Raw genomic sequence first — 2,446 nt, forward strand, 5'->3', positions numbered from 1 at the left:
TATTTATTTTTAACAGGTCGGGACAGGAAAAGTCCGTTAAAAATCCATAACTTCTTTATCCGACGTCCGTTTTCGTCTGTCTTTTCACCGTTGTACTACTATTTTCGGGATCTTCGATTCTCGTTTAGGTTGCGTCGGCTAAAAGTAGCTTGATCTTTTTTCGAGTTTTTAGCTGTCTACCGCTGTTCCGAAACTTAGAAAAATCATAACTTCCTCATACGAAGTCAGATTTGGGCGTTCTTTTTATGTACGCTTATGGTTTAGTGATATCTACTACTTTATGCATCCCAATTTAGATTTTAGAACACTTCATTTTTTATGCTAATTTCTATTGATTCCAAAAATAGATTATAATACTTGACTTTAGGTCATTATATTCACTTTAAATATCGGGTTGTCACACCTGAAAGATAGCCAAGTTGAAGAAAGCCATAGCCAATTTTGAACAACAAGCTGGAGAGTCACTTTATGAGGCATGGGAGAGATATAAAGGCTTACTAAGGAACTGCCCACATCATGATTTGAATAGTTAACAAGAAGTCTCTATCTTCTATGATGGAGTAAATGTAACAACTAGGCAGCTCCTTGATTCGCAAGGACCTCTCACGAAGAAGGCACCCCCGGTGATAAAAGAGCTAATTGAAGAATTCTCTAAACACTCTACAGAATATCATAATCTAAGGAATGAACTAAGTAGGGTGTGGTGAACTTAGTTACTGATAATATGGCATCAATGATGGCTAAGTTGGATAGTTTGGATCGACGAATGACAAAGATGGACCAATCCATCCATGCCATTAGGGTGGGTTGTGAAAACTGTAGAGGGCCTCACCTCACTAAAGATTGTGATATTGACAAGAACGGGATCCGGAAAGTGCAAGTGTGCTATTCAAGTGGTGATAGGTTTGATGACAATTGGTGGAAACCCAAGAAAGAATGGCTACCATACGATGAGTACAAAAAGGCGAAGGAGGAAAAGTACAAGAAAAAAGATAGAGGCTCTTATCAAAAGGAGGAACCGGTGCTAGAGAAGAAATCTGATTTGGAAGATATGTTTACAAGATTTGTGGCTGCGTCCGAGAAGTGGCACAATGATACTGACGCTAAAATGAAGGAGCAACGAAATATGCTTAGAGAGCACCAAGCTATGATGATGGATCAACAAAATATACTTAGGAATCAGCAAGCATCCATTCATAACATTGAAAAATAGCTAGGCCATCTTGCACAACAAATCAACCAAAGAACACCCGGTGAACTTCCTAGCAATACCGAACAAAATCCCAGAATGGCGCATGTGAAGGCAATAACAACAGATTCTGAAAAAAATTTCACTCCTCTGACCCCTGTCCAGAAGAATCCCAACAAGGTGCAAACAGAAGAGGTAAATAGTTGGGAATCGAGTAAACCCGTCTCGACTCGCCGAGTCGCCAACAAGGACTCGACGAGTCCAAGACCTGATGACACAAGCAGCTTTCTTTGGAAACCTTACCGGGCCCCTTTGCCATTTCCGAGCCGAGCCATACCTAATGAGCAGATTCAAGAATATAGGAGGTTTATGGAGCACATAAGGGCACTCCAAGTGAATATTTCGTTTGTTGAAATGATAGTTCAAACACCGAAATATGCAAGTTTGCTTAAAAACCTCCTTACAACTAGAAGAAATATGGAAGAAGTTGCTGAAATAGTGTTGAATGAACTGCCAAAAAAGAGGGGTGATCCGGGACGCATCACCGTACCTTGTCAATTTGGGAACATAATGACCACACGAGCATTGACTGATTCAGGGGAAAGTATTAATATTATGCCATATTCATTCTTCCAAAAGTTAAACCTTCCGGTCCCAAAGCCTATTCATATGAAAATCCGTTTGGCCGACAAAACGATAATACATCCAATGGGAGTGTGTGAAGATCTTCTTATCAAAGTTGATAAACCAGTATTTCCTGTTGACTTCATAATATTAGACATGGAGGAGGACCTTAAAGTACCAATCATTCTTGGGCGACCGTTCTTGAATACCGCTTGTTCCTTGGTAGATATGCATGAATCTACGCTAACATTAAGGGTGGGGGATGATTCGGTGATTTTTAAAGTTGAGGAAAAGGATACGCACATAGAGTCAAGAGAAGATAAAGTTTCCTCAATAGATTTGGAGGATGAATTGTTAGAAAAAGAGCTTGCGTGCTTGCATGAAATCAATCCAAGTCAATTCTTATTATCTTTGGAAGAAAATTCTGATGCCAAAGGAGATCTGGAGGAGATAGAGAGGCTGATCGAGGAAGCTGATTATCAAGAAAGCCTTAAAAGTATTGGAAGCTCACTGACTCGCCGAGTCACACCTTCTGACTCGACGAGTACATACGAAAAATCCTGATTTGTTGAAGATTTTAGTCTGCAAACCATTAGTACCCTTTATAAACCAGATGTGCACGTTTTGCCTGAT

General features: G+C 40.0%; 1 non-coding gene across 1 annotated transcript; it reads right to left on the minus strand.

Annotated features, from left to right (window-relative positions):
• Positions 1-416: 416 nt before the first annotated feature.
• On the minus strand, positions 417-523 carry LOC145135318 (small nucleolar RNA R71). Its single transcript, XR_013719781.1, has one exon. It is a non-coding gene; the product is annotated as a small nucleolar RNA R71 (small nucleolar RNA).
• Positions 524-2,446: the final 1,923 nt, after the last annotated feature.

The sequence above is a fragment of the Lactuca virosa genome, chromosome 8 (genome assembly GCF_052849685.1).
Source record: "Lactuca virosa cultivar CGN04683 chromosome 8, Lactuca_virosa_CGN04683_v6, whole genome shotgun sequence".
Taxonomy (NCBI): domain Eukaryota; kingdom Viridiplantae; phylum Streptophyta; class Magnoliopsida; order Asterales; family Asteraceae; genus Lactuca; species Lactuca virosa.